Source organism: Herpailurus yagouaroundi, unplaced genomic scaffold (assembly GCF_014898765.1).
Source record: "Herpailurus yagouaroundi ecotype Mexico unplaced genomic scaffold, PumYag 77, whole genome shotgun sequence".
Taxonomy (NCBI): Eukaryota; Metazoa; Chordata; class Mammalia; order Carnivora; family Felidae; genus Herpailurus; species Herpailurus yagouaroundi.
Genome location: NW_024412388.1, coordinates 3892551 through 3909957, shown reverse-complemented (window position 1 = coordinate 3909957; position 17407 = coordinate 3892551). Strand labels below are relative to the sequence as shown.

Genomic DNA, 17407 nt, shown 5'->3' with positions numbered 1-17407 from the left:
GAGGAGACCATTCCAGGTGTCAGGGAGGGAGGCAAGGTCCGGTTGGGCTCAGATCTGCTGTCTGACCTGGGGCAGCTCTTTCAACCTTCCTAAATGTCAGTTTCTCCATCTGTGAAATGGGATAATGGGAGTTGAGGAGGATCTGACGTGCTAACGGGTGGGGGTGCGCTGGGAGGGCCGCGGGCTGGGATCCACCTGTGCCTGGCCCTGGTGGACAGAAGGTGCCGGTCCAGGACCTGGGAGCCCCTGATCATACCTCCTTCCTCAAGGAGGTGTGCACCACGGGGCACAGATGTGCCGCCGCCTCCTCCCAGGCGGTGGTCTCATCTTCTTACGGTCCTCGGATTTGCTACCACATCTGCTTTTCCCTCGCCGCCTCTCTGCTTTGCCCGTGGGGGCTGCTCGTCTTTTCCCCAGAAAAAGACGAACCCCTTGTGGATGTGGCCAGCCACATGCAGAGATGATTCAGCGTCATAGTGGGACCTGTGTTTCTTGGGCCGTCTGTGGCTGCATCCCAATTCCTGATCATCCTGGAAGCTCCAAGCTTCCCGAAGGCTTGTCCCCACCTAGTGGAGGATTTAAGAATTACAACACTGGGGGCCCCTGGGTGGCTCCGTGGATTAAACATCCAACCTCGGCTCAGGTCATGATCTCGCGGTTTGTGGGTTCGAACCCCACGTCGGGCTCTGTGCCGACAGCTCAGAGCCTGGAGCCTGCTTCGGAGTCTGTGTCTCCCTCTCTCTCTGCCCCTCCCTTGCTCGCACTCTGTCTCTGTCTCTGTCTCTCAAAAATAAACTTAAAAACAAAAAGAATTCTAACACTGCATGAGTTCACCTGTTGCCATGTGACCCGGGTTAGGGCTGGAAACAACAAAGAATTCTCACGTGGCTTTGGAAAGTCAGGGATTGGGGGTTGTCCCGGCCGGGTAGCTCTGGCCCAGGGTCTCTCCTGAGGTTGCGGTGAGGGTGTCTGCTGGGCTGGGGCTGGAGACGCTAGATGTTTCACACACAGGGGTGAGCAGGGGCCCCCTTCCCACCACTGGGTCTCTCATGCCGAGGCAGCTGGCTTCCTCCAGAGGGAGGGGTGGAGAGAGAGAGGCTTCGATGTCTTTTATGCCAGGGGCTCAGGACTTTTGTTCTCTTGGCTGCAAAGCTCAGCCCTCATAAGGGGGCGGGGGCGAGGACCCGGAGGTCTGGCGTGGGTCATTACCGAGACACCAACAATGGATGATTCCCCATGTTTACTCCTTCCCCATCTCCTGTGAGACCCCTGGACGTTGGCTCCGCCAGGGCAGGGAGCTCTGTCTCTTTTGTTCCCCGGTGGGTCCGAGTACCCAGAGCAGCACCAGGCACACGCTGGGCGCTCGTGAACGCTGCCCGAGGGGGAGAAGACAGGAGAGGTTCTTGCTGTTGGGGGTGGTGGACGTCGGGGGGCTCTTCCCAGAAGCCTCGGGGCTCGGGGCTGGGACTCAAGCTCCTGTCTGTCGAGCTCAGCTTACTTTGTGTGTTGCTACCCCGTCCCTGGAAATCCTTCCTGCCAAAGCCCCGAAGAACCACTGTGACTATGACATGGCGTGAAACCACCGCCTTTTATGGGTCCAAAGCTGCAGCAGCCACGGCAGCCAGTGTGCACCCCACAAAGAGACAGGAAGAGGTGTAACTGCTCAAAACCACCAGATCCGGAAGGCTGCTTGCGTAACACACCCTTCCTCTCTCTCCCACAAGCGGGGTGCCACGAGACGCAAGCCCACTCCTCCCCGTGAGCAGGGGTGGCGGGCAACAGTGAGTCCGCCCGCGGAGGCACTGCCAGTCCGAGTGCACTCGGGGGATCGGCTCTGCCTGTGGGGCATCTTGGGCGTGAGCAGAGAGGCCCAGGGGCTGGAAGGATGGCCCTGGGGCCCGGTGGGGAGGCGGTCCGGGGATCCACAACCCCATTTCCAAGCAGTACCCCCAGGCCATGCTCAGCCTTGGATGGGGGGCAGGGAGAACGGTGAAAACACTACTGGGGGCAGGGGGCCCCGGCCAGGACCCCCTGCTCTTTGCCACAGAGAAACCTCTGTCTGTCCTCCAAGCTCCTGAGCCAGGAGCGGCATGGCCATCAGCCCACCTGACAGAAGCACCGTGGATGTCACGTGTTCGGACAGCAGCAGACACAGAGGGACCAAGCTGCAGAGTCCCAGTGAGAATTTCTTAAAAAGACGACAGGCTAGAAACTGTTTGCAAAGCAACACTCGGGTGCCTGTCCCCTGATGACACACAGGCCACCCTAGCATGGGGCTCCGGCTACACTCTTGCAGGGAGAGGCCCCATTCATATCTCATTAGTGCCACGATGCAAAAAAAAAACCAACCAAACAAAAAAAAAACCCATCATGGCCCCAAACTTTCAACTTTCCCAGAGCGACACTGAAATGCCTCTGCCCTCATGCAGCCCACCCAGATCCACACCACCCGTCATGCACCTGCAGGCTGAGCGCCTCCCGACTGAAGCAGGAGCCCTGCTGTGGCCCCCAGGCACACCCAGGGGATGCACAGCGACTGACAGGGGTCCGCCAGGGTCAGGGGCCAAAGACCCCCAGTCTTGGGAACTGCCCCCCGCCCTCCCTGCGAGTAAGTGGAAGCTTGGACCACCCCTGGCGCCGAGGAGCACCACCCCGTCCATCCGGGTCGCGCCAACCACAAGCGGGACGGGCCCTCACCTGGAGCCAGGGCAGAGGGGGCCTCAGAGCTGCAGCTAGTCAGGGCAAGAAGTAGGACGCGAGCCCCCGCGTGCTCCGTGCTCCGGAACCCTGTCACCACGGCATCCCCTCTGTCATTCATTCAGCAAAGCTTGGTGGCCCTCCTGCCCCACCTCGGGAAGCTGGCAGGCCCCTCCTGCCGCCTCCTTCTGGCCACCCCCGCCTCACCCTCCTACCGTGACCACACCCTGGCACAGAAGTGGAGAAGAGAAGCCGGTGGGGGAGGGAGGGAACACCGTCCCAGAGGCACTTGGCTTCTTTTCTGGGCAGGGAGGAAGCCCCTTGGGCAGCAGGGAACTCCCTGACCACCCCTGCCCTCCTCTCCCGCGTGGGGGCCATGGGCTGCCTCCCCAAGACAGAGCCGCCAGGTGGGGAGTGGCTTCAGGGTCCCCCCTATCCTCCCCCCCCCCCCACTACCCTGCTGTTGGCCCTGTGCTCAGCTCTGCGGGAGACACGAGGGGTGGGGACCCGCTCATTTCTTTCTAAGGCAGGGACCCTCACTTCTTCTGCCTGTGAAACTACTTTCCTCTCAGAGACGGGAACTCCCCGGAGAGGGGTTCGGGAGAAGCAGATGGGCAGGGATCCCTCCAGGAGCTTGTGGGAGCGCCTGGCAGCTGGCGCTCCCTCTCCCCCAAGGGCAGGACAGAGGTGGCCCCACAGCGCTTCTGATCTCCAGGCAGCTCCTGTCTTGTTGCCCCAGGGATGAAAGCGGACGCCAGGCAGAACTGTGTCCCGTGTCCCAGTCAGACACCTCTGCTGGGTGCCAGCCTGCTCGGCCCCACCCGCCTGCCCTGGCTGTTGTCGCCGGGTTGTGGGGGGCCTGCGGTGTCCCCGTGCAGGCAGGACGCCTGTAGCTGCTCTGCTGTGACAGATGGCCACACGGGCTGTGCCTGGGTCCAGCAGGGACAGCTCTCCCGGCTGCAGCCAGCCCCGTGCGGGCACGGGGCCCCAGGGCAGTGGCCGGCCCGATTAACCCTGGATGTCAGGGGAGCGCTAAGCCCCGCTCAGGGAGCTGGGGTGCCCACCCCCCTCGAGCACAAACCCCATTCGGCAAACAGGATCCCTGAAACACCCCAGGTACCTGTTCCTGAGACAAGACCATTTTCGTGCCTATGAGGTGGAAGGCACGGGACCACAGGGCCAACCAGGAAGTGGGTGGCAGCTCATGTGGGAGGGTTCCTGGCGAGCCAGGGGCCCCCGAGGCGCTGGGGTGGGGCCTCCGCTCCCGGGCGGACACCCCAACCTTCCTGGCTGGCAGCACAGCCGCCTCTCCGGGGGAGGGGGCAGGGGACGAGAAGGGGAAGGACACTGGGCGTGTCCCCTCCCTCCAGAACAGGAGCGGACCCTGGCAGGCAAGCAGTGGGCCCCTTTCCCGGAGGGGGAGAGGGACACACGTGCAGCTCCCGGCTGCTCCTGGGGATGTCACAGACTTCCGCTTCTCGGTGCCAGCTTGGTACCGGGGCTGGGCTGCACGACTTCCACCTGTTTCCCCTTATCTGGTCATCCCCACAGTCCTCAGAGGGTACTGCTGCCCTCCTCATTCTACAGATGATGACACTGAGGGTCAAAGGTCAGGCCCATGGCTGGGATTCAGACCCAGCTCCCAAGCTGTGCTCTGAGCTCTGCACGGCTCGGCCTCGCCCACTTCCCATCCCAGTGGTCCCAACACGGTGCCAGGGCACAGCAGGTGCAAGCAAACTGTGTGCAGGTGGGGCGGCCCCCGGGGGGAGGACAGGTGGAGGGGACTGTTTTTCCTCATAGCCTCTCCCTGCTCTACCCTTCCTTCCTGGGGAGGCCCCTCAGCTGGTGGAGGCCAAGGGAGGATCCGGACGGAGCATCCCCTCTGTCCCTGTGCCGGCCAGGGGCCTCTGCCCCTGTGCTGTGCCACCGCAGCCCTGGCCGTCCCCTTCCCCACGGTTCCGGGGAGTAGAGCGGGCCCCCCTTCCCCCAGGGGTGGGCACAGGGAGTCGGCCAGCTCAGCCCCTGTGCCTCAGATCAGGGGTGGCGCTACGTGTCCCCAGCAGGGTTAAGACACGGACGGGGTGACGGGGAAAAGAGGTAAGAGAAGTGAACGGTTTGGGGCGCTCAGATGTCCCAAGTGATGGGAGGTGAACAGGAGGCAGAAGAGAGGAGAGCAAATGGGACAATGGAAGAGAGAGACCATGAGGCAGTGGGGGAGGGGAGCCCCTCTGGGCCGCACCCCAGACTCTCCCCCCCCGCCCTGTAGCCCCCACAGGCCGGAGCGCTTTATAGATGAGAAAGCCAAGGCTCGCTATACGAAATCGTATCCCAGGGCACTCAGTCGTCAGTGGCAGAGCTGGGAGGGGAACCAGGAGGGTGTGACTCTGGACCGGGGCTCTTTCCTCTTGCTGGTCTGAAGCGCCCCCTCGGGCCTGACTCGGGACCCCGCCAGCGCCCGCCGGCCCCGTGACCCTGTGCCCTGAGAAGGCAGGCTTAATTCAGTGCTACCACAGACCTCCAGGAAGCAGGCAAAAGTCGAACATTTCACATGACCATCTGCAGCCCTCACACCCCAGCATCATCCCTGGCCCTTACGTGGCTATTGCATCCGGCGACTCTTTGTAAACAGTTACCTTAGACCAGGAGGGCTGGCGAGTGCGCAAATGCGGGGCAGGAACGTTGGAGACACCCCACAGGAGGGGCTCCTCTCTGGCACCGATGAGTCTGAGCCCCACGTTCAGGCTGGATCAGTAAACATGGAGGTAGGGTTGCTGGCCCAGTCGCCACTCCTGAATTATCTCCCAGCTACTGTGGCCTGGGACGCGGTCTGCGGCAGAGTCCTGGTGGGTGGGGCTTCCAGGAAAGTTTCGCTTTCCTGATGGAAAGGGAGTCTTCCGGTACATTCTTCCTCATGGAGGAGGCTGCTGACCACGTTCTACCTCCATTTTCAGCAGAAGGAGTGACGCTGGGAGTTTGGGGCCGGGCAGGGGTGTCTCAGGGAGGTTCAGGGGCCAGGAGGTGGCACTACAAAGGCCCAAGTGGGGCGACAAGCAGCGAGCAGAGTCTACTGCTGTCCCCCACGACTCGGCCAGAGAACAAGATCGTGTCCCAGACTGGTCTTGAGACCACCCCCAAACATCTTCCTGCTAGGGGGGGAACCTCACAGCGGTTCTGGATATTTCCACAATTTAAGAAGCAAGTACTGCCTTGATGTAACTCGTGTTCCTCCGGCTGAGACCCGGCGGGGGGTGCGGCGGGGAGGGGGCGTGTTCCCCGGGCGTACGTAGCCAGAGAACTGGTCTCGCACGTGCTAGACTCCCCCAGGGTGAGGGGCAGAGGCCCAGGTCCAGGGCGCTGGAGACCCCGCTTTCCTCTGCAAGATTCCCTCGCAGGCAGATCTCGAAAATCACCCAGATGAGTCCCCTGGGGACAGATGATTCCCCCCCCAGGACAACCGAAATGATGAAAAAGGTCCTTTTTATGTTGATTTGAAATCCCTGTCCTTGTAACTACACCCGCTAGGCCCACTTCTGCTCCCCAGAGGCAAATCCTGTCTCTACGTCTCACGGCGCTCCTGTCCGTCTCGCAGACATCCTCACACAACCCGCGCCGCTCCCCTGCCGTGTCTTTCAACGTTTCCCCCCGAGGTTTCCGACTTAAATTTCATTTGGGCCAACGGCACGCGATGTGCACTGCTTCTCTGTCACACGGAACCCTTACAGAACCGTAAAGGTGGCTGGGAGACTCCGTCATGCTGTGGAGGACACTGGGCCCGGGTCAGCTGGCCGCTAAGTGCAGGGGCAGAGATTTGACGCTTGAGGGGCTGACTTCAGAGCCTGGGCACATAATTAGCCACCCCTGGGTACGGCCTCTTTCTGGAACATCAACACTGAGGTCACATCCTCCAGTCTGCTGTTGGCGGAGATTCTCTGGAAAACGACAAGGCACCCGGAGCCAGGAACAGTATCTCAGGCCTTGGTCAGCAGTCAGGGAGGGAGGGGGTCTCCTTCCTTGCTCTGGGACAGGGTTTGGCAAGGGCCCCGGGGGCCCAATCCAGCCTATCACCTGTGTTTGCGTGGCCTGTGAGCGAAGAGTGGCTTTTAAGTGGTTGGAAGAAAAACAAAAGAAGACTGTTCCATGGGAATGAAAATTACATAAACTTCAAGTTTCAGCATCCATAAATAAAGTTTTATTGGCACAGGGCCATGCTCATTTGTTGTGCTGTTCTGCTCTGGCTGTCATAACAAAATGCCACAGACTGGGGGAGCTTCGGCAACAGACATGGGCTTCTCACGGTTCTGGAAGCTGGAAGTCCAAGATCAAGGTGCCGGCAGACTCAGTGTCTGCTGAGGGCCCGAGTCCTAGTTCACAGTCGGGCTGTGTCCTCAAATGGCAGACAGCGAGGCTGCTGGGGTCTCATCATCTTCTTACGAGGGCACCAATCCCATCAGAGAGCCCCGGGCTCACAACCTCGTCAAATCCTAATCACCTCCCAAAGGCCCCGCCTCCAAACACTATTGCACTGGGGGTCAGCACATGTGAATTTGGAGGGGGGGGAGTGGGGGGTGGCGGGGGTGTGTGTCACATTCAGACCACAGCACTTAGTCACATATTGTTCACGACTGTGTTCATGCTACATGGCAGGGCCGGGGGGGTTTCGACAGCGACCGCATTACCTGCACACCAGAAACATGTGCTCTCTAGTCCTTCGTACAAGAGGTTTGCAGAGCCCTGACCCAGGACGACACTGCTCGTCACCACGCCTCATTAGACAGCCTGGCCTCCCTCCTGGAGAAACGAACCCCCCACCACCCGCCTGCTTCACATGAGCCTCCCCGTCCCACACCCCTCTCCGCCCTGTGCCCACACTTGCTTCTGGACCCAGGTCTGGGTCTTTACCTCTCTCTGCATGGTGCTCAGCGCTGAGCCACAAGCATGCTCTTGGACTCTGTTATTTGTCTCTCGCATTTGGGGGCATGGTGGGGGGTTTGGTGTCTTTCAAGCCAACCCTGGGAGTCGGCTGGGGGTTTTCGTCTCATGAGATCACAACCTCCCCTCTGGGGACTGGACATGCTAATCCACGCTAAGAACCCCTATCCAGAAGGCAGACCCGTTTCGGGGGCGGTGTGACCTCTAGGGTTCTGCTCATCCTCGTCCAAAACCTCACCACGAAGAGGCGAGCAACATCAGGGGGAGCCCTTGTTGACGCGGGGGGCCACGCGTCCCCACGCGGCGAGTTATTGTTGGCACGTGCTCAGTAATGCCACCGCCATCCCGCCTACACTCCCCACCTGTCACGCCATGTGTGAGGGGTCCCCCGGAGCCTTCGCAGCAATGTGAGCCTTCACGGTTGAAAAGCTCCCTGCATTTCTTTCCTGGGGGACGCCTCCCCAGGGAACATGCCGTGCAGATTTCCCAAGCATTCAGGACAGGCCAAGTCAAAACACCTGATTGAATTCAGGACTTGGCTCTGTGGTCTGTTGAAAGGATCCCCTCCCCAGAAGGCCCCAGAATGGGTGGACGCAGGGCCACAGGCCCAGCTCGAGGTTTGAAAGGGCTCCACGATGACTCATGGAAGCCAGAGGGACAGTCCAGACAACGTTGCAGGGAAAGGGACGCCCCAAGAGCGAGGTCCCTCCCGGCCCTGCCCAGCAGGGTTCTACCTGCTCCTTCTCCGATGCCTGGGGAACAGAGCAGGGAGGGAGGCCAGCAGGTGGGCGTGGGGACCCCGCCTGGCCCTCGGGGGCCAGTGGGACACCTGTAGCTGTCCATAGGTGGCGGCACATATGCTCTCCCTTCACAGGGGCGTGCCGGGGGGCGGGGGTCTGAGTCTAGTTGTGTGGCTCAAATATCCCTGCCCCAAAGATGTTCCTGACGCAAGAGAAACCTAATTATTGCAGAATCTTCTTTTCTTTGTTCGCCCCCAGCAACACGTCTAAAGCTCCAGTCAACATCGGCACAGACACAGCCCCAAACCGAACCCTGTCACCAATGGTTGTCTTTAGGTGGACAGGATGCTTGCCTAGGATGCTTAGGCATATGATGAAAAACATCTAGGGCGGGAGACCTGCCAAGATTGGGCGGGTAAGGGCCAGGGCGTCAATATTTTAGGCTTTGTGGGCCAGGTGGTCTCGGCAGCAAGGCTGTGCGAAAGCCAGCAGAGACAGTGTGTGACTGGACGGGGGTGGCTGTGTTCTAATAAAACTTTATTTACAGAAGCAGGTGGTGGGCTGGAGTGGGTCCTTGTAGTTTGTAAAACCCTGATCAATGACATAAAAAAAATAAAGGCGACGTCCACCATAATGAGATCAAGACAAAAGTGTGGGCCCTCGTGAGGTCCACAGCATCTGCTTCGCAGGGGGCTGGGGCCTGTCCTGTGTGAACATTCTGCCAGGAAGGTCAGAGGTGACCCCACCCTGCCTGCTGGCCGCACCCTGGCCCGCTGCTTGGCGGGGGTGCAGGGCTGGAGGGGAGGACGTACAGGGGCCCTGTGCGCCCCGAGTAATTATCCTGCTCTTACTTTGCTAGTAATTCTGATCTATCATCGGATTGCAGGCCTGATTAATCTGTTCCGGAATAAGCACGCAAAGCCGTCCTCCTGGCCGCTCTCTGCGATGCCGCTCGCCGGGGACAGCTGGCCGAGGGACACAGGCTGCTGCCTCCGATGCCGTACTATTTTTGGTTACTCTTGTTGCCTCATTTATTTTTGATGTGAGTTGCTCATACAGGCTGTACGTTCTCTTTCTCGCTCCTGCACTGAAATGAAATAAGCATAGTATTTTTAAACCCTGCTTGTGATGCTCCTGATTAGTGCGGAGGAGCGATGCACCTGGAGAGCGTCCTCCGCCGTAAGGCCACCTGCCCTCGCACGCCGGCAGAGCCTCTACCTGATGAAAACAGCAGGCCAGAGATGCCACACCTCACTCTCCTGGACACGGTGACCTGCGCAGTCCCGGAGAAAAGGCTGGGCCTTCAAGGTCCTGCCCTGAAGTTGGACTTTGAATGGATGGGGTACAATGTGTCCTCTTAGTGGCGTGGATAGAGGAAGCGCCACTGGGGCGCCTGGGGGGCTCCCTCGGTTGGGTGTCCCACTCCTGATTTCTGCCCACTGGACATCCAGGTGAGAGGCTGGCGGTGTCCTCTCCTGCTCCTCAGTCCCTGGCCGGAGCGGTTTCCTCTCTTGTACCGCAGGGCCTTTGCAGGTGCTGTCTCTCTGCCTGGCACGCTCTTCCTTTGTGTCCCTGCTCAAACGTCACATCTCTAGAGGCAGTGTCCTGGAGCGCTCTCTCCAAAGTGACCCGTCTGTCACATGTCAGCGCGTGCCTCTCCTTCAGAGCTCGTGATTGTTCCCCTGGCTGTCTCCCAACTTGATGGCGAGCCCCCCGTGGCGGGACCGGGGCTGCCTCCTTCCCCGTGGAGACCCTCCTGCCAGGACAGGCTGAACGCACGAGGCATGTCCTGCTGCTCCGATCGGGCGGTGCTTTCCTTCTAGTTAACACGGACTCCCCGCGAGGCCGAAACGAGCAGGGTGGTGAGTGGTGAGGTGAGAGCACATCCTCTTCCAGCTGCTCCTCCGAGGGGCCGCCGGGTGCCACAGTGCAGCCTGCACGGGCCCTGGTCAGCATCTCAGGCTGTAGCCGGACTCGAGTCTCCACCAGGTCTGGACCCCCAGCAGGACGATGCTGGGTTCCTGAAGCGTGCGGAGAGCCGGGCGCCTCAGGGGCACGCGTGCACGGGCGTGAAGACACACGTATACACACGCGCGCACACATCCGCATCACCTCTGCCCCCTGCACCTGTATCACCTCCATCACCTCCCCAACTCTGTCACCTCCACCTGCACCCCAGGCTGCTCCTCTTCCTCCAAGCACTCTTGCTTCCAGTGTTCTACTCGTGGAGCCTTTCCCCTGAACGACCCTCCAGGACGCTACTTTGCCCCTCCCCCCGCCCCCCACCCCCACCCCGCGAGCTTCAGCTCTGGCCGCCACCATGAGCCCCACGGCTAGCCGTGCCTCCATGTCACCCCTCTGCCCCGAGCACAGGTTCCTACTCCCAGCTCTGTGGGCTCTGTCCACATGAGCATCCCTTGCAACATTCCCTCTCTTGCCCATTTCCACCGCTGGCCTTGGGAGTGCCTGCCTGGACTATGGTCATTCCCCTGTCACCAGAGTCCCGTTCCTGCTGCCCACCCAGGGACCTATCACATCATGCCTTTCCCTAAAGGCCTCAATGGCTGCCCAGGGCCTTCTCTGTCAGGTCCAAGCACCTCAGCTTTGCATGCTGAACCACTCACGGCCAGCCCTGCCTACTTTTCCAGTCTTCTCTCTCCTCTCTGAACCTCCTGCACACCTGACCTTGGGCCCACCTGCCTGCACCTCTTTTCTGGCACACCTGACCTTGGGGCCAACTGCTTGCCTCTTCCCTCATGCCCCTGTGCCCATGGCAGTCCCGTCCTCGTTCTTGCTGTTGCCTCGGGGGACCGCTACGTCTCCCCATCTGCCAGGGCCTTCACCAGCCTCAGGGTCCATCGGTAGGTCCCCAGGCCTAGACGGGTCACCCCGCAGTATTTTCAGGGTTACCCCGGGGGTGGGAAACAGTGGGGAGGCAGCTCGCACTTTCCATTTCTAACTCCTGTACCATCTGCGTCCTCTCAGAGACCTACCTAGAGTCACACAACTCTAAGAGGCAAAGAGCTAGGACAGGTCTGCCTAACTGCAAAGCCAACACTCTGAATGACAACCTTATGCCATTTTGCCCCCAAATCCACGATGATTTCTGGAGAACGCTCCCTATAGTTTTCTCGTCTAAGTCTTCAACACTTGAATGCCAGCCCTGCCCCTGGGCACCCCCTCCCCAATAACTGCCCTCTGCCCCGGAGCCTAAATCCAACAAGGAGATATATATATATATATATATGGGGCTGATGCCCCAAGGCTTCCCCATCTCTCATATTCACCAGAGCAGGGGCAGGAGGGACTCCTCGGCTCGCCCTTGAGAACATGAGTAGCCTGCCTGTGACCTAGGGGATGGGGTGACTGGAACACCCCCGAATCTCCAGAAGGCAAGCAAGGGCTCATCCCACATCCCCTAAGGCAGAGACAGTCAAAGTCTGCATGTCCTGATCACACTTGAGATTAAAAAAAATGGTTTTTAAACGTTTATTTATTCTTGAAAGAGAGAGAGCAAGCAGGGTAGGGGCAGAGAGAAAGGGAGACACGGAATCTGAAGCAGACTCCAGGCTGCGAGCTGTCAGCACAGAGCCCGACGCGGGGCTTGAACTCATGGACCGTGAGATCATGACCTGAGCCAAAGTTGGACACTCAACCAACTGAGCCACCCAGGTGCCCCTTGAGATCGTTCTTGAATCCAACATCTACCTACTTCTTTTCTAGTTATCTCCAAACTATGACAAGTAATGCTGGATTTCTCTTTTTTGCAGGAGCAGCAAAATTCATTTCAAAATAAGCTTATTTAAAAAAAAAAAAAAGCTTAAGGGAAAAATATAAACGCAGAAACGGGCTTGGAAGTGTGCACGTATAACCCAGATCCTGAGATGGCTGGCCAGTGACTGAAGCGTGGGAAATCTTGCCAAAGACAGACAGACAGAGAGCCGAGTGCGAGAGAGTGTCTCTGACATCCCAGCAAAATCTCATCCCAGCAGTCCCAGGAGAGGGCGTGTGGACTCCACAGCAGAAGCCCAGGGCGAATGTGAGTTCCAGGACATCATGCGGTTCTCGCTTGCCTTTGAAACTAATTTTACATCCGCTTTTGGGAAAGTGTGTCAGGGGTTTCTCATCTTACAGGAAGTTTATCAAGAGAATCTAGGGAGAGACCAGAACACCACCAACCCCCCCCCCCCCGGCCCCCCGCACTGCCCTGGTGGACGGCGTGTTCCAGGCCAGCCCTGGTGAGAAGCTCGGGGAGGGGGGTGTAGGCACGGGAAGCAGAAAGCAGATCTGAAGGGGTGTGTGCATGTGCGTGCGCACACACACTCACACGTACGTGCACACACATGGGCCCACGCCACCCAGTAGCCAAGTGGCCCGTAGCCTGCTGGTGCTTGGGTACCCAGAGATGCCGGGAAAAGGCCTCGCCTTCCAGAGGCCAGACACTCCACCCCGCGCAGGCCAGACGGGTAGTGCTGACCTTCCCACGTGTAGAAGGCACTGACGTCCTAGGCCACCCCATGGGCAGCCTCCTTCTGCTCTAAAAAGTAGATGCCAACGGGGCAGGTAAAGACCGAGGGCCCAGGGTCCCCACAGGGGTGTGGGGTGGCCAGAAGGACTTGAGAAGCACACGATGCCACCTAGACCCTCGGGCTCGTCTTCAGGGGAAGTGCACATGCAGCCACGGCGCATTTCAAACAGACTCAGCGTGTCCCACACTTCTGGAGGGAGGCAGAGGGGGTTGGATCTGCTCCTACCTCCCTGGGGATGAAGCACACCCAGGGGCGCTGTTGCTTTCTTCCTTCTGGGCCCTGGCCAAGGCCAATTTCCTGTCTCTACAGCTCCAGCTGCACCCGCTCCCAGAGGAATGGCAGGGCTGCCCCAGTGCCTCCCTCAGGGGAACCAGACCATGATCGAGGCCACAGGCATCTCCCCACGAGGCAGCCCAAGGCCTGAGTTCCCAAGGGGCAGCCCCTCCTGGGTGGGAGTTACACGCAGTGTGAGATCATGGGGCTGGGCAAGGAGGGTTCTCACCAATTCTGGGGTCAGGACCAGCTGATCTGGTCCTTCCGAGAGGAGAGGCTTAAAGATTATGCACGGGGAACACGGGAGCTCTGTCCCTGGTGCTGGCAGTCCTGCAAGGGGTGGGGGCTGGGGGGGGGGGTGCAGCTTCCTACAGCAGGACCAGACTAGGGGGTCATTTCCCTTGCAAAACCCAAGCCCTGCCCTTCACGCCAAGTAGAAAGCCTGCAGGTCTCAATGGCTCCCCTTCAGGATTCCCTCCTCACCGGTGCTAGAGTGGGGATCCGGGGTGAGGCAGCGGCCCCCTTGGGGGTGGCCGGGCAACCCACAGACTGCACCGAGCTAAGGACACCCTATGGCCATCACGGCCGTAGCATCTCCAGCCCCTCTAGGCCGCGGCTGCAGCTGCAGGGTTGCGAGGACCTGGCTGGCGCGCGTCCACCTCTCAGCAGGGTGATCAATGAATCAAGGGGCTGCTCAAGGTAGGGGAGGGGCCCGGAGGCCCCGCCCCCCCCCCAGCCCCGTCCTCTGCGATGGCAAGAGTAACGGTGTTGCACAGTGTCCTTGGGAGGGCCTGGCTTCCCCCTCTCTTTTGGGGGTATCCATGGTAAGAGACCATAAAGAAAACATCTCTCACAAACGGCTCAAGTCCTAACTGAGCGGAGGCAGGAAAACAGAGTTCCAGGGACGGGAAGGAAATAAGCAATTCTGCCGGTGGTTACAGCCATGAGCACTGATTACTGCGTCTCAGAGCCTGACTCAGCAGTCAGAGCAGCTGACACAGGAGGGAGCCGAGGTGGCATCCACCGATGGATGGAGCTGCTCCAAGCTTCGTGGCACAGGGGTGCGTTTTAACCGCTTACAGCCCAGGACGGGAGGAGGAGGGACCCCAGCTTCCTGGTGTTCCCAGATGGGCAATTTCACAGTCTGTCCACATGAAGTGGCCACGCTGGCATTGTCTTGTGTTCCCAAGCAGTGCCTGGGCACCTAGCCCTCCCCCAGGTGGGGCTGAGGTCTCTTCCCCTCTGGAGCCCTGCAGGAAGCCACCCCCTGTGCAGCCTGTTTGGGGAGCAGTGGCTGTTGCCATCTTGCTCACTGATGTGAGTTTCTGCAGCAACATCGGAGGTGGGGAGGCTGGTCCTGGGCTGTGGGGACCGGAGCCACCTACTCTGGGCCAGCCCCGCACTGGGACACTCTGGCCATCATGTCCAGCCAGTCCCCCTCCCTTGTGCTTAGCACAGTGCCTGGCGCAGCTCCAGGCTGGCCGTCTGCACCGACCGTGTGCCGATTTCACACACAGTGGGGGTCGGATCCCTGGACGGTAGCTCTTAACCTCACTCTCAGGTGCATCTCGATAGTGACCCTTGGAAGTTGGGGGCCAGATCCTGGTTCCAGCTGCAGAGGGGAAGCAGGATCCTGAGAAGCAGAATTCTGGCTGAGCAGCATGTCTGACAGATCCAGGGCCCCCTCACAGGCTGGCATCCTGAAAAGGGGGTTTACCTGAGTGCCTCCCATCCACCGTCAATGAGACACACGGCCCTGTCTTACCTGCTCACCTTGTCACCCTCAGGTCAGCTCTAGCAGGAGGGCCTGGGCTTCCCACAGCCTCTCCGGGCTGCTGAGCCAAACCTGGTTGGGCAGGAGGCGGGGGGGGGGGGGGGGTTCTGCCTTCCTGCCTTCCCACTAAGCCGGCAGATGCAGCTGGGGAAGACCCCATTCTTGACAGCATGAAGCCCTAGTTCCGGTGTAACCGTGGGCCTTTGACACAGCCCCCTCTCCCCCGTGCCCCCATTCCGGGGTCCTCGTGAACTCTCACCCCCGCCAGCAACACCTGACATGTGATCTTCGCCAAGGGGAAAATAAACAGGAGGCTAGAAAGAAAGTCATAGAACCCTCTGTAGGGCACTGGGGGTGCGGGTGGACATTGGGGGCAGAACCCCACTGCAGCAGGTTGAGGTGTGTACCTGCCCCCCCCCAAAAGGTCAAAGTATTAATTCCAGAGTATGATCTTATATGACAACAGGGTCTTTGCAGACGTAATTAAGGTAGGGATCCAGTGATGAGGTCACTCTGGATTGGGAGGGTGGGGGGAGCCCTTAATCCAGTGACAGGTGTCTTTGTAAGAAGAGAAGAAGATTCAGACACAGAAAGAAGGAGATGTGAAGGTGGGGGCAGATGACACATCTAGAAACCTGGGAACGTCACTGGCAGCACCAGGAGCTGGGAGACAGGCCTGGAGCAGGCGCTTCCTTGGGGCCTCCAAAGGGAATGAGCCCTGCCCACACCCTGGTTGCAGACTTGTAGCTTTCAGATCTTCGAGAGAGTAAATACGGCTATTTTGAGCCTCCATATTTGTGGTAATTTGTTCTGGGAGCCCTAGGAAACTGACATACCCACCACCAAACCCTTTAAGCCTTGGGATCTCAGTAGGCTGTACGGGAGGCAGAGGAACAGCCTTCGCTTGGGGGAGGGGAGACCACTTGGGGTGGGGGGTGCTGGAGCCCCGTGTCCCCAGCCCTGGCTTAGCTCCACACCCTGGTCAGGAGTGGGGGCGGGGAGTCTACAGGGATATTTCTGCAGCTCTCCCTGCATTAGCATCTGTGAGCAGGCTCCTGGGGCTCTCCCCGCTCTCCAGGGGGCTGTAGGAATAAATAACAAATGGTTTCAAAGAGGATTACGGTCCTAGCACCACATGACGGAGGCATGGAAGATTAATATCTTGCCCATGCAGCACCACACTAGCAATTTGAAAGCCAGCTTTACCCCAGCACATCCATTAAAGGCTCTGCTGAATTAAGAGCTATGCAGAAGACAGTCACCAGGCGCCGTGCCTTGGTGATCATAATTCACAGGGAAAAATAGTTTTAAATGAGAATACCCATTGTTGGTGAGGCTACGATGAAGCTACTCCATTCAGATGTTGCTACTTCTGGGCTACACGGCACAATCTTCTGGTGAAACAACCGGGGTATTACAGATCTATAGCCTGGGATCCAGAAATCCTACTTCTAAATATATCCTAGAGGTTCAAGACAGCAAATAAACCTAGACACACACAAACCTCACTACGGCCGCTAAACCCCTAAGGAAATCATGTTTAAGTGAATGATGGAAACCCAATAGGGTGTAACGCAGTCACTGGCAGTGAGCGTCCCCCATAATTGGGTGAGGACTGTGGAGAGCTCCCACGTCTCCGCTGGCAGAAGGGAAAGCAGACAGGTGACAGGGGAGGGGTCCCTCTTCCCAGCCACCCTGTTGCTGCTTCAGATTCAGCCCCCTTTCTGGTGAGGACGGCCTGGGTGCACAACGCAGGGAAAGGCTCCGGTGGCAGCCTGGGAATCCCACAGGGTCGGGGGTGGGGGTGGTGCTCTGCCAGGGCCAGTTCTCACCTCCTCATCAATGGAGCTGGAGCAAGGGTGGCCAGCTGGGGGCCGGGCGGCGCCTTCCTGGGGTTTCCCTGTATGCTGACCTGGACCAGGGATCCCGATGACCCTAGACCAGGAGTGAGGCCAGGGGCGTGCACCTGCCCCGTCACGAGGTTGGTCTGGGACACAGGATCGGGAGTCCTCTGAGGTCATATCCTACCTCCGTCCTCTGGTTGCATGACCCGAGCGAGGCATGGTGCCTATTCTCCCCCGTGAGGCGCAGAGAATCATATTACCCAATCCTGGGGTGGCGGGAGGATTAAGAGCAAATGCATGCCAGGTTTAACCAGGGGCCTGACAAAGAGCAGGGCTGTTATTGGACAAAGGCAGCTCTGGTACAAATAATGACAGTGACAGCGATCGTTGCTGCCATCATCCTCACCATTAACCCCATCGTCATGACCACCATCACTATCTTCATAACCACCATCCCCATTACCACCGCCACCATCACCATCCCCATCACCACTGTTATCCCCACCATCACCCCATCACCCCCATTATCATCCTCCCCATCACCACCATCGCCATCCCCATCGCCACTGTTATCCCCACCATCACCTCTATCACCACTGCCATCCCCACCATCACCCCCAT

General features: G+C 59.2%; 1 protein-coding gene across 6 annotated transcripts in view; it reads right to left on the bottom strand.

The window, feature by feature from the left end:
• The window catches only part of KCNAB2 (potassium voltage-gated channel subfamily A regulatory beta subunit 2), an 82249-nt gene that overhangs the window by 56638 nt on the left and 8204 nt on the right, over positions 1–17407 (bottom strand). The window contains exon 1 of one of the 6 annotated variants that reach the window (XM_040459636.1): positions 3818–3912. The exons of 4 other annotated variants lie outside the window; for them this stretch is intronic. The gene's annotated coding sequence lies outside the window, so the exon portion shown is untranslated. Of the gene's footprint in view, positions 1–2697; positions 2788–3817; positions 3913–17407 lie in introns of those variants that run through there. One more of the 6 variants, XM_040459638.1, reaches the window with a different exon arrangement.